The sequence below is a fragment of the Lissotriton helveticus genome, chromosome 8, assembly GCF_964261635.1.
Source record: "Lissotriton helveticus chromosome 8, aLisHel1.1, whole genome shotgun sequence".
Lineage (NCBI taxonomy): Eukaryota > Metazoa > Chordata > Amphibia > Caudata > Salamandridae > Lissotriton > Lissotriton helveticus.
In genome coordinates, this window is record NC_136069.1 from 30,974,773 (window position 1) to 30,988,301 (window position 13,529).

General features: G+C 48.0%; 1 protein-coding gene across 1 annotated transcript in view; it reads right to left on the reverse strand.

Moving 5' to 3' along the window:
• The window catches only part of LOC144773679 (uncharacterized), a 470,291-nt gene that overhangs the window by 234,538 nt on the left and 222,224 nt on the right, over nucleotides 1-13,529 (reverse strand). The window lies entirely within an intron of this gene.

Here is a 13,529-nt window from a genome sequence, read left to right on the forward strand (position 1 = left end):
TGGCGTGCGCTGTAATGCTGCATCTCTCAGCGTCAGGCGCTTTGTTTGAGGCGGGGTGGTAGGAGCACCTCCCCCTGCCCCTCCTGAACTGGAATCGTCAATTAATACTGGGTGTGCGGCTGCTGGTAACGTGACTGGTACAGTAGGGATACGTAATGTGGGTTGATCCTGGGGGACTGGCGCATGGACAGGACCAACGACTGGAGGCACAGGAATTACATTATTAACAGGGGGCTGGACTTGAGCTTGGACTGGCGGGATAGGATTAGTGTTAGCATATTCGGGAACAGTGTCGTCTTAATAGGAAGAAAGAAAAATTTCGGCTGCAGTCGGTTTATGACGCAGCTTAGTCGGAACCAAGGGTGGCGGTAAATTATGGAGTGCTTCCGGGGTCGCCTTCGGTAAACCCTCGGCGAGAAGAGGATACATACCTTTAATAAGGGCATTTCTCTGTCTGTCTGACTGTTCTGTTCTAACTCGTTCACCTTCTTCTAGTAATTCCCTTTCTAGGGCTTTTTCGGAGGATTCTCTACTTAATTCTGCTTTTCTGAATTCTTTCTCGGTTCTTTTATGAGATTCTTTACGCCATAACTCTATGGCATCTTTCTGGGATTGTCTGGCTTTCCTTTTCCATAATGCTTCTTCTACTCTCATGATGCACTCGGCATCCCATGTACCTGATACAGGCCATCTATATTTCTCTTCAAGATGTTTGGTGTAATCCACCCATAAATCTAGATATAGTATGGCATCTAAGCCATGCTTGTGATACATGAAATGTCCAGGACTGTCCCTAGGAGGGACAGGAACTGATTCTTCGAGTAACCCTTTTCTGGTTTTTATCTGACGTAATTTCGAAAACAGCGGCATATTTGAACCGTACTTGAACTTAAACACAATACACAATAATCACAGTAATGAAATGGCAAACAAATCACTCATACCACGACATAGAAATACATTAATAACAGTTCGAACAGAATACTACCTGATACACTGAAAACACAATACTTGAATTTCTCGAGAACGGACTTACTAGAATTACTGGATGCACTGCTAAAACAGTACAGAACATACCGGTCTCATAAAGAGACACGTCATACCGTATCCACCTAGATGGACACGTCGGACTGGATCTGCGTACCCAAACCCATCGGACCGGAGACAAACTAATGACCCCGTCTAGATACTCCCCCAGCAACGGTACTCACCGGGAAGCAGAACTGAAGGCCTCGGACTGGACTGGACTGCTACGACGTCTGGTTACTACGCATGCGCTTCGAACTTCGGGCTTCGGAAACAGGTGGGCCTCCGGATACCTCGGACCTTGCTCTCTCGGCTTGGGCTCTGGTCGGGACGAACCGCATTCCTCACCACCTCGTCTGGATGCCGGACCGCAGTCTCCGTCTCCTCCGTGGGCCTGAGGGAGACTTGAAGCAGAAATATCTGCACGTGCACGGTAGAGGTTCCGTCACGGCTGTAGAAGGGTCAGGGGGCCTGCGTTACATCGCCGGCGCGTGGGGAAGGGGCTCGTCCCTATTCGGGCGCCATTTATGTGGTAAATAAATAATTAATTACCGGTACTATTTTTCTATACATTAACCAAAACTGACAGCTCAATAAATAAGAGGCAGGATCCGTGGAATCTGAGTCAGAAATGGCTTTAATCGGATGGCTCGAGCCTAGAGACCATGGTATGGCATGCAATGGAATGGAATGGCAGCTGCAACGTCTCATCAACAGTACATAGTATATATAGGAGAACATTACAATTGCATTGAATACAGTAGGCGTAACAAGTGACAAACGTAAGATAAGAACAAATGGGCGTACAAAGAAGGCGTGCACAGGGCGTGCACGTAGACATGTGATGAAAACGTCACAGAAGTGTCATAAATGGGTGGATACATGGAGGGGGCTACCTGGGTAGCTGGGACCTTTAACCTACTGGTGCGCGCAAACGGGCCATGACGTGTAACTGGGGAGAGCTGGGGGCTCTGACTTCTGCACTAAAAGAGGAGACTAAAGTCTGGGATGTCAGGACGACATGTACCTATAGCATATCTGGTATCTGGTGTTTGGAGAACATGTTGATTGAATCTAAAAGTTATCAGGGCAAAGGCTACTTGACACTAAGGCTGGTGCATGCATATATTCTACATGTATTGCGTGTGCTATGAATCTTCTATGGATATTAATTCAGTAATTCTCTTGCATGGAGACAGGAAGACTAGACTATAGCTGAAGATGTTTATGCGGATCGCTAGCTTAGGAATGTGAAGCCGGGGAGCTGAACTGATAACTAGAGGCATAACATATTCTTGACAGACAGGCAGGCAGGCCAGGCCGGGCACCGCGCTGCTTGGCAGAGAGTAAGTGAAGGGTCAGGGATGCGGGAGGGGCTGCATCGCTCCTCGGAGTGGTTTCAGGAGACTGGAGCTTGAATCTGATGTCCGGGCCTACTCGTTGCTTTCACGAGGACTGGATGACTGGCATACTAATGTTGGACACAACTATAATTGCATCTTTATTCGTCAAGGGGGAACATATGCATATCGATCATGCACATATAACATATAATGGGGAACACGTAGGGACACATGACAGGGCAAAATTCAATTTTCCTCAGGCCTCACAGAACAGTTCAGCCTACACTCGTATGGCTCCCGACCTCAGCGGTGAACCCGAGCTTCCCCTCCCCGCTCCCGACTCCTCGATTCCTGGCAAGCACCTGTTGGAGCCACGTCTCTCCAGGGTCGTGGCGGGGAGCAGTGTCCTCCTGCGGTTCTCCTGTGCTTTCGGGTTCCACGCGGCCGTCTCGTCCCTGCGTCTTCAGCACTCCGGGCTTCCTCAGCTTCCTCCTTCCAGTTGTGGACACACCTCTTGCTGGTCGCCAGCGTCTTTTCCTGACAGAGGCAGTAGTCGACCGTCCTCTTGAGGGTGTGGCTTCCCTCATCCGCGGAGAATTTAAAGGGCCAGTCCAGGGAGGTGTATTGGTGAACCCGGTCTCCCAGGTTGAACTCTGCATCAGGCAACTGGAAGGGAGAGAGAGAGAGACGGGTTGTGGAGAAGACAATTCAGGACCCGAATCAGGACTCTGGACTTTAGACTGCTTGTCTACAAGACCGTATGTTTTTCCTGTTAAAGAGTGGTCAGAGTAATACCTCACGCTCCCTTTGTAGCTCCCTGCAAATAGTTAGGCTGTGCGGGATGTCCTCCTTCCCTTGCTGGCATCGGGGCGAAGCCACGGCAGCAAGTGGACCGCAGATTGTAATATACCTAGGCGGTATTTCAGGAACTTCTCTTTGGTGGCCTTGAACAAGCAGATATGAAGGTATGTTTGAAGCATAGCTTTGGTATAACTCTGAATAGTGAACCAGCTGTGTGCTCTCTCTGAGAGGATGGCTCTATCCTGTGTAGGTGACACTCTTTTGGTGGCTTTGTTGACTAGCTATTTGAAGCTCACGTAAGTCCCAGATGTCTCCCAGAGGCCGCGTAGGGCTAGTTGATCGAGTGAGTCTTCCAGGTAGCGTCTGGCTGGGCTCCTTTGCGGGCCAGCTCTTGTCTTTGAATCCCAAACTCTAATCTCAATTGTGCAAGTGATGTGTTTCTCGGCAAACCGTAAATCATTTGCAGTGCTCTTGCTATAGTGCCATCCAGTATTTCTGCATCTGTCGCTCTCATGGCCTCACTTCCCTAGGTGATAGACGGTATGAGTTTCGCATGTATCACCAGAGTCGGCGAGGAGAAACTTGTGCCAGAGATCTTATATTTCAGATTTCTAATGGCCACGGCTGTCACTATCCCCCTTTTTTATGGCCTCCTGTTGAAATGCGAAATTCCCTTTGTTATCAATAATGACTCGAAGATATTTATACTCTTGTACAGCTTCCAGCTAGTATGTTGCCTTTGGTCGGCGTGTATTCACGCAGATTACCTTTGTTTTTTCTCGGTTAAAGCTCAGTCCATTATCTTCTGAGGAACAGGATGTTACATCGGGTAGGCGCTGCAGGCCAATTGAAGTCCGGCTAATGAGCACAAGATCATCCGTGTAAAATCGATTTGATAAGGCCAAGCCTCCCAGCTTCAGGGCATGTGAGTTACATTCATCCAGTCTGGCTGATAAATCTACCATAAAAAGGTTAAAAAGTGTTGGGGCTAGAACACAGCCCTGCTTCAATCTGGAGGTCGTAGGAATCTTCCTTGTTAAGTAATCTCCTATGCCTAATTTTGCCTGCACCCACGTGTTGGAGTGTAGGAGGATTAACTGTTTTAAGAGTAATGGTGGAAGGTTTCGCTTTTGCAACTCTTGTCATAGTATGTTTCTGTTTATGTGGTCGAATGCTGAGCTGTAGTCAATCAAGCATATGTACAAGGGTTGTTTGAGTGCTATTGTGGCATCTATCATCAGTGTGAGGGCTAAGATATTAGTAGTGGTCCCCATGTTCTTACAGAAGCCTGTTTGATTTGGTAGAATTACTGTATTTTCTGCAGCCCAAGACGTTAGTTCTTGTAGCATTAGCCCAGCATAATATTTGGCATCACTGTCCAGTAAAGCTACTAACATGTAGTTTTTTGGGTCGCTCCAATTACCCTTTTTATAGATTGGGGAGATAATAGAACCCCTTCATGATGCTGGAATCGTCTATGTTTGCAGGGTTGCTTCAAAGGTCGGTTTTAGTGCTTTTGCCCAGTACTCTTGGTCAACTTTGAAACAGCACTGGCAGGGTCCCATTAGGGCCTGGTGAGCCCTCTTGCTTGCCCTTGGAAATTCTTTTACAAATTTGATTGTCCGTAATGTTTAATAACTGTTCCGGTGTGGGGATAAGATCAGTTTGGGACGATAATACTTCTAAATTAATCGAAGGTGTGTTTGTGCCGGATTGAGTCCCTAGATCTCTGTTAAAGTGAAGTTGAAGAAAAGTTGTGGGGATAAGATCAGTTTGGGACGATAATACTTCTAAATTAATCGAAGGTGTGTTTTTGCCGGTTTGAGTCCCTAGATCTCTGTTCAAGAGAAGTTGAAGAAAAGTTGTCAAGGCCTCTTCTGTCAAATGTGAATTGATGCCTTGGACAAATAATGGATTGTTCACCAGAATTGTTAGTTGTTGTTTGTCTTAATATCATACAGGAGTTTTGCCCACAGAGGTTCTTCTGCTTCTTTTTTGAGGTGCCAAGTTAGCTTTTTACGTGTGGCTTTTAATTGCCACCGTTCGTTCAGGGCTCTGAGGTCTTCACCACATCTTTTTAATTTCTAAAGGGCACGATTTATGGATGCCTTGAGATGTTTTACTTGTGCATTTTTTTCCAAAGGTGAAGGTTTTGAGGACAGACTGCTCTACTGTTTTGTTGTTGTTCCTTTTTACCTCCATGTATGTTTCCTAGATTTTTAGTGAATGTCTCCCAGCTTTTTATTGTATTAGGCTCTGCAGCTAGGACTTCTTCAAGAAGTTGTTGTGCAAGGGCCAGAAGGCCTTCCGGGTCATCAGTTTTGCATTTTACTCTTTTGTCATTACTTGAATATGCTGGACATTGTACTTTTACTGGCAATGATGAAGTTGTTGCCAACGTTTTTATCATGATTTCTTGTGGCAAGTGATGGTCCAAGTTTCCAATGTGGTAGTACTCTACTTTTACAAAGATAGGAAGAGTATAATCAATTCTTGTACTTGCTACTGCATTGTGGAATGTTGCCATCTGTGGACGATCTCCTGGGAATCTACCGTTTAGCGCAGGGAAGCCAAGCTGCTCTAGGATCACAAGAAGCTTCTGCGCTTAGTGCATCTTCCGCAAGTATTGCCTTCTTGTGCTGGTATGTTCCATGCAAATGGGTCATCTTCCGTGTAATTATTAACAATCTTACCGAACACTGCTCAGAATAAACCCATAACAAAGGATCAATCCAGGATGCCATTATTGCTTAACCCGACACAGTCATGATCGACCACATCCTGCCCGTTGATTGGTCCGACCACCACATCATCCTATTCCACCTGAACCAAATGACCCTATGCCAGCCCCCAACGCAGGATCCCCCCACACTAGGTGAGAAATCTAACTCAGATTCCCCTGGCCGAACTAGAGGAAAGGGTAAGCTCTCCCCTTCCCATCCCCACAGGTGATTTCTCCTCATCAGAACTCACCTCTCACTACAATACAACTATGACTTCCATTCTGGACCAAATATTCCCCTTGAAACAAAAAAAAAAGAGTCAGGGACACTGCTTCTAGATCCTGGTTTAACACAGATATCAACTCTGAAAGAAGACAACTAAGAGCTGCAGAAAGACTCTGGAGAAACAACCCATCCACAATTCTCCGCAATCAACTCAAATCAGCACACAGGAAATACAAAAAACACATCAAGAACGAAAAAACGTCCTTCTTCTGCAATGCTCTAGACAAAGCAAAAAACAGGCCCAAAGATCTCTTCAACCTCATTAGGCAACAAACTTACAAGCCCCTGACATCCTCAGTTCAGGTCTCCAAAGACCTATGTGATAACTTCGCCAATTTCTTTAATGACAAAATCACCAAGATTGAGCTCTCCCATGATGATAATCGCAGTCCCCCCTACAGTAGCTCTCCCCCCAGGGACAGAAAATATCACATCCAAGCACCCCCCAAAGCACTGGAAATCCTTCAACCACATCTCCGAAGCAGAGATAGTCAAACTGATCTCCACCTCCAAACCCTCATCACACGCCTTGGATCGTACACCTGCCCAACTGGCCAAAAAGCTCAAACTCGCCCTAGGCCTGCTCTGGACCAAGATCATAAACAGCTCCCTGAGAACCGGAGTCATACCTGACTGCCTCAAAGTCGGCCAAGTCACACCATTACTGAAAAAAACAGGTTGGACTCCAACGATCTGAACCACTTCAGACCCGTCTCCAATCTCCCTCTCCTAGCCAAAATCCTAGAAAGATGTGTTCTCCTCCAACTGACTCAACACATGGACAACTCCAACCTCCTAGACCCCCACCTATCGGGTTTCAGGAAAAGCTGCAGCACAGAGACAGTTATCCTTAATGTCAAAGACGGCGTACACAAGTCACTCGATACGGACCAATGCTGCCTGCTCATACTCCTGGACCTATCGGCAGCCTTTCACACGGTTGGCCATAAGCTACCCATTAAAGTAATTCAAGAAAGGGTAGGTGTAGCAGTGGTGGTCCTACACTGGTTCACCTCCTTTCTCCAGAACCGTACCCAAAGAATAAAAATCTTAAACTTCTCGTCTGACCTATGCCCCGTCAGCAGGAATGTCCCCCAAGAATCCGTTCTTTCCCCGCAACTTTTCAACATCTACATGGAACCCCTCACCACCATCCTCAAAAAAACCAACAGCCCCTTCCACCTCCATGCAGACGACACCCAGATCTACCTTGAAACCTCCTCCATTGATAGCATTCAGAGACTCAACGACACTCTAAGAGAAGTCCAACACTGGCTAACAGTAAATCATCTGAAACTCAACCAAGAGAAAATGAAAATCCTCCTCATTTCCAACAAAGAGGAGAACCCCCAAATCGCAGAATGGCTACAAGCTATCGATGCTCTCAACGGCAATCGCTGGGAATCACCTGGACCCAAAATTAGACATGGCCAAACACATCAAGAACACCGCAAAGAGCGCCTTCATCAACCGGAAACTACTCAACAAAATAAAACCCTTCATCCCGCCTAATGACCTCAAACAATCTACTCAATCCTGGTGCTGTCCAGACTAGACAATGGGAATGCAGACCTCACAGGTACAGCAAAATCTCACTTAGATCCCCTCAGATCAACTCTTATTGCTGTAGCCAGAATGGTCACCGGAGTAAAGAAATATGAGCACATCTCGCCCGTACTCAGAGAGCTAAAATGGCTCCCAATCGAAATGCTTGCCAACTTCAGAACTGCCTGCCTCACGCACAAAGCCCTGCACACAGGGAAACCCGCCTACTTGGCCTCCAAACTCAAGAATGCCGGTCAGACAAGGAGCATCAGGAGCTCCAACACTCTACTCCTCATCCCTCTGAAAACTCGCAAACAAAAAATCGCATTTCGATCCTTCTCGGGCAATGCACACAAAATCTGAAACTCCATCCCAGTCCACATCAGGACTACCCCCTCCTTTCCAAAATTCGAAAGGCAGCACGAAGACCGCTTCCTTAATCGCTCTCTCCCGAATGGATAGCTGCCGCCCTAGCGCACAAACGTGCACATGGCAGCACAGAAACACTTTGACATTAAGACTTCTACCTCATCCCCATCCCGACTCCTCCCTCTATCCCCCTCCATGAAGTAGGCTCGGCTCGAGTCAAGATGCACACCACTGCGATTTTGTGTGACTTCCTTACTCTTAATGTTGTACAGCGCACCGAGATTTCTGATGCCCAATGAGTCAATATGTATACCACTGCTATATTGTGTGATGTCCCCGTTACGAATGTTGTAAAGCGCTCCGATACGTTCGGGTCTGGCCAGCGCTACATAAAACTCATGAATAAATAAATAATTAGTCGACTGTTGAGCTCAGCATGTGTAGTCCCCGGTAATAATCAAATTGCTTGTTTGCTCCTCTGTAAGTATTTACATCAATTCGTCCCCCAACTGATGGTGCCCTTGGTTTTATCACGCGGGTGTAGGTACACATTTATTAGTAACATATATTGGTTTTTCTTTGCCCCCTGTGTCATTATTCTAAGCACTTACATTGCGTTGGGGGGTACTAGATTGAAGGGCAGTGGTTTCACTGCATAAGTGCTCCTTATAGAGCTAGAAGTGACAAGACCCCCCTTGTGATGGCCAAATTTAGCACTCTTCGTGGCTTGTAAATCCTTGCAGTTCAATTGGTAATTCACACCAAGATTCTTGCAATGAAATGTCAAATTTTGTAAAATATAATTTCAGCTCCAGGTCCGAAGTCTTGTCTCCCATGCCTTTAATGTTCCAGGAGCAAAGTTCCAGAGTATTTTCGTCTCTGATGGAGTAGACATATTATGTCAAAGATTATGACTTTTGGTATTTATTAGTCCTGGATAGCCATCCCCACTCTTGTGGGGCTGTGATTCTGGGTTTATTTATCCTAAGGTTCAGCTGCTCAGTGGATTCTGTACTCCTGGGGGATTTGCTGGGGGCTCCTCGCAATACTGAGTATGATCGAATGCTAAGTTGGTCCTGGTGGAATTCTGGTTCGTTCTTTAGTTCAACTAGTAGGGGCGCTGGGTCTTTTGGTTTGATAAAGGGCTGCAATTTGATGCCCCAGGCATTCAGTTGGGCTGCTCATTCAAGACTTTCTCGGCTAAGCCTGGCGAGGCCAGACTGTTTTAGTTGCTTCAATTCCCGGTTGATCTATTGCCTCCACAAATTCTATTGCCTCCAAGTCATTGGAGTTTTTGGTTCTTCAAAGTACTGGTGGACTTCAGGAGACGTAAGATATTTCCCCTATTTAAACTGTCAGCCTGGCCCTTTGATTTATATTCAGGATGAAACATAATGGTTGATAAATCCTGTTGAGCTGCGTGTTCGCCGAGTGATTCTATAGGTTGGCGTTTTAATACAGGGTCTTGCGAGCTCTTTTAGCCTGCACGTGCTATATCTATGCAAGGAACGGATGTTGTGGCCGGGTCCCCTTATCTGTTTCCTCTTCCATCACAGGGCTTGTTCTTAGTGTCTATGTCGTCGCTTATTGTGTTATTTAGGAGAACACTTCCTTTAGTATGTGGCTGCCCTTCCTGAGTGGTATTCTATACTGTCTCATGATTGTAATCTTGCGGTTCCTTCTCCGAAATTGAAGTGTCCCGTAAATCTACCTCTGGTCGATTGCCACTGCTTCGCTCCGCTCACGGGTGGGAGGTACTGGTGGGTCATCTTCCATTTACGACCCTTCCCCTTCTGTTTTCTCCGCTGTTGGGAGGTTTGTGTGTTTGCTGATAAATCAATTTCATGTGGAGGTTTGGTTATCAGGGTGGAATCCCCCTTTGGGGGAGTTGAAACCCTTTGAAACAATGGTGTGTTAGTATATTTTTCTTTTAGCTGCAAATCCTCGTGGGACTGCCCTGCTTCTAGTTTTAAACTATAACTGAGTTGGCCCTGGTCCCGGTTTATTGAGTTTGTGGCTAGTAGATCATTATTCATGGCAGGGACTGTTATTTTTGCTGATTGCCGTGTCGTAGCCTTTTATGTCAGCTAAGAGACTGCCCATTGCTGTTGGTAATGTTGACAATTTAGCTACAATTGTTACACAGGTGCAGTTGGCCTGAGTAAACTGTGACTCCGATTAGGCCGTCCTAATCAAATTGTTACGGTCTGACAGTTTGGTGTTGAAGTTTGAGATAAAGAGTGAGTTTAGGACTGACCGTTGGATGTCCATCTTGCCGGTTTGATATCACATGGCATTGGCGGACATTTGCATAGTATGCAACAGTGAGGTCCAGATGTCTTCCTTTTCCTGAAATTTGTCGTTTAGTATTACGTTCTGGTGATTTCCTAATTTTTCCTTGTGATTCATCTCGAGAGACCTGGGTGTACGAAGCTACCAGCTCCGCCCATTCTTCCGATGTAAGATAAGATATCTCTAAGTGCAAATGCTGGATTTTTTATGTTTGTGGCCCATGCAATTTTTTGTTGAGTTTGAATAGAACTTTGCAAGAACTGGCGGTGCAGCTGTTCCTGAGATGGTCGATCCTGTGGCTCCGTTATTGTTGTTTGGAGCCTGTCAGGTGATTGTATTCCTTCTTTGCGAACTGTTGAATTATGGGGGTCATTGGTACCCTCAATGACCTTGGATACAGCTGAGCGGGCTAGTTGCCTCTCCTGTTTAAATTCTCCCTGTGCCCCAATTGACTGATGCTGTTGGGAGAGCTCAAGGCGTCCTACTTCTCCCTTTGAGGTGATGGTGTTAAAAAGGTGTTTGCTCGTTTGTACCTTCTCCTCCTTTATCTTGAAATATGCGAACCATTTATACGGATTGAGTATACCTTTTGGGATCGCGGTTTTTTTTTCCACTCTCTATCGTAGCAGCTCTATAGCTCACAGCCTATCCTAGAGCCTCATTCTCACTCCCTGTGACTTTTACATGAGTTTCGGGCCTTACCGGCTCTTGCTGGCGCAAAGGTTCCTGGTTTGTGTGCCCCTTTCACCTTCTCTTCTTCCCTTACTTCTTCTTGTTTCCTTATACTTTGACCATTACTGATAATTGCAAGCTCTCCGCATTCCATATTCTGCTGCTGTTGTACTATCTTTGGTTGGAGGGGGGAAGGGAGGTCGTTTATTCTATCATTGCTCAAGCACAGCAATGCCCTAGCATCTTATATAAAAGAGAATTTGGTGTATATTTTTGGTTGGCAACTAGATTTAGTTGAAGTAGTCGCACTAGCTGTTGGGGTGGTTGTGGGAGCCTGTGGGCTGGAATGGAGCGGTGAGATGAGGGAGCAGTCTTCTTCCTCCTTCCTCGTCTGTTCCCCTTTGCTTACTTTGGTAGTTGTCTTGATTGTTGTTTTGTGCATCCTTTTGTTAGGCTTTGTTACCACCTGCTGCCTTACTTTCCCTGATCTCGTTACGGTCTTGGGCGCTGTTGGACCCGGCCTCATGGCGTGGTCCGACCCCTCCCGCATGGCGGGCCCAGAATGACATCGGCCCTCCGCCGAGCCTCGGGCGGCCCCTTTTGCCCGACCCTGCACGCCCCAACACTGCCGGTCCGGTTACCACCCCGGACCACCACTACCGGCCTGACTCCATCTTGGGCCCATCACGTCACGAACCACGTCCTGAGCACGAGGCCTCGCCCGACTCCATCTTGGGCCCACCACGTCACGAACACGTGGCCTCGGCCCCGGCCAAGGCTCCAGCGAAGTCCCGACATCGAGGCACCAAGATCCACCCAGGTGGTCGAGTGGCCACTCAACAGATCCAAGAGGAGGGAAGTTTCGATGGGCCTCCCGCCATCCCCGGACGCCTGGTATCAATCGCCCTCCGGCCTCCCTGGGCGCAGTTTCCACCCCCCTGCTGGGTGTCTGGACACCATCATCCCGCCCCCTCTGACCCCCAGGCGCGAGGGTCCGGACATCACAGGACTCCAGTCCTATATCTGGGCCAGCCCCAGAGTAGGACGCCAGTTGTATCCTGGACTGGAGAGCCCTGCTGACGCTGTCGCGGCCGACACCAGAAGAACTCATTATCCTGTAACCTGAAGCTACCCTGGGAGCCTGCTGGCGCTGCCGCGGCCCACCTTCGCTGAACCCTCTTGAGAGCCTGCTGGCGCTGCCGCGGCCCACCTTCGCTGAACCATCCTGAGAGCCTGCTGGCGCTGCCGCGGCCCATCTTCGCCGAAACCACCTTGAGGCCTGCTGGCGCTGCCGCGGCCCCCTCTCCGTTAAAGACCATCTGTCGAGTCCTGCTGGCGCTGCCGCGGCTCGACCTCTCGGAACCCCCGGCTCGAGGATTGAGAGCTGTGCGCAGGGTATCCCTTCCTGCACCCGTACTGAGACTGTCCCGCTACCCTGTCCCTTATTTACGAGACTTTACAGATCCCTCGATCTGCCTGTACATATCGCTGAGAACAAGCAACCTTTATTCTTGATAAAGCCTACGGACTTAACTTCCTGTGTGGTGTCTGTTTGTAGTGTTGTGGTTACTCTGCTGTACGATCCTAGGAGAGGACCCTCCACCAGGAGGCCTCTCGATAACGCTCGGCTACTTCTCGATGGAGAGGTGGACCTAGGGGTGGTCAGTCAGACCTCTTCTGCCTCCCCCGGGATCAAGTTTTTTTTACTTGTCCCTTCTACAGCGGATCAATGTTCACCTTATTCTGCTGCACCAGATGCCTCAGCTGTCCATCTCTTTTGCCTTCAGCCTCGGGTTTAATTCTGAGCTGGAGAAAGCGCATAGAATTAAAAAAACAGGCATACAGCCCTGTGAAAAGACTATAGGAAGGGAGAGTGTATAACGTGGAGAACCTCTGTGGGCTGAGGGAGGAAGCAGGCTGTGGAGTAGTGGCAAGCCACACCGGACTAACTTAGGCCGCTTCTGCTCCTGTACCTACAGACACAAACCACCTAGGGTCTTTCACTGCCCTCTGTTCTCCGTCCTTAGCCTACTCTGTGTTACTCAGATGTTGCTGGTTATGATGCATGGAGTTTTAAAGTCTTAAAACATTTAGATTGTTGTCCCATGTGGCCCTATGTGTGACATTGTAGGAGCTTCTCAGAAGTAGTCTCAGACGTTGTCTCAGAAATCATTGCTCAAGGCCGCTTGGAGCCTAACTGGTCTGCCACTATTGCAGTTGCTGTTGGTGTGGGGTGCTGGCGGTGTACAATGATTAGCAAGAGCGGAGGAAAGAGCGACTGATGTGTCCCACAGCCAGGCCCGGTTGGTGATAGCGGATGCGACCCTGTGGCTAACTGGGCCGCCTCTGAGGCGCTCCTGGGACCTCCCTTCTCGACTTCTGCGACTATCAGAAGATATTGGCCCACTTGTTAGCTGGACCACTTGTTAGCCCACCGGACGCCCGACTGGCCACCCCCTGAGCAGAGGGCTAC